At 42.3% G+C, this 869-nt stretch overlaps 1 protein-coding gene across 1 annotated transcript in view; it reads right to left on the bottom strand.

The window, feature by feature from the left end:
• Positions 1-869, bottom strand: part of LOC102852217 (DNA-(apurinic or apyrimidinic site) lyase-like) — a 16,881-nt gene that overhangs the window by 676 nt on the left and 15,336 nt on the right. The gene's annotated exons all lie outside the window — the stretch shown is intronic.

Here is an 869-nt window from a genome sequence, read left to right as displayed (position 1 = left end):
AGGAAAACAAACGGATTCATCTTGGAGAGGATTAAACCAAGCTACTCCTTGGAGGCAAGGATTCTGGGACTTCGTCTGAGATACTTTGGACACGTTGCAAGGAGGGATGGGTCCTTGGATAGGGACATCATGCCTGGGAGGGTGGAGGGACAGCGCAGGAGGGGAAGACCCTCTATGAGATGGATTGATTAGGTGACTGGGGTAATCAGGATGGGTGTGTCAGGGGCAGTGCGGTTGTTGCAGGATAGAGCAGCATTTAGGGCTGATGCGCATAGGGTCGCTATGAGTCGAAAACAACTGGATGGCACATAACAACATAACAACAAAGTGCATCTCTGGTGACTTAGCAGTAAGGATCTGCGCTGCAATCCTGAAGGTATGTGGTTTGAACCCACCAGCCGCTCTGTGGGAAAAGGAAGGGCAATCTTCTCCTGTGCCATTAACAGCCTCTGACAACCTGTTAGAGGGTCAGTTCCGACTCTCCAGAGCACAACAACAATACAGTGCATCTGACCCAAACCATAGTACTTTCTTCTTTTGTTAAAAAATAAAATTTTATTTCAATTGTGATTTTAACAAACATTTGCAGAGAAGTTAGATTTTTTCATTCATTCATTGTTGCACATTTTACCCCATTATCCTCCTTTCTCCCTCCCCCAATTCACTTTTTAAAATTTAATATTCATTCATTGTTGCACAATTACCTGCCTTCCCCTTCACTCAGTCATCTTTATAATGACATCTCTTATTCTGGGCGGACTGTTGCCATATTATATATAGACAGATATAGGTATAGATATAGATAAAGATATAGGTATAGGTATAGGTATAGATATAGATGATATAGAGATTATAGAGATAGCGATAGA

This window comes from Elephantulus edwardii, unplaced genomic scaffold (assembly GCF_000299155.1).
Source record: "Elephantulus edwardii isolate Elephantulus edwardi_28Jun2011 unplaced genomic scaffold, EleEdw1.0 scaffold00057, whole genome shotgun sequence".
NCBI lineage: Eukaryota > Metazoa > Chordata > Mammalia > Macroscelidea > Macroscelididae > Elephantulus > Elephantulus edwardii.
Note: the sequence above shows the minus strand (reverse complement) of the source record. Positions and strands in the feature narration are given on the sequence as shown.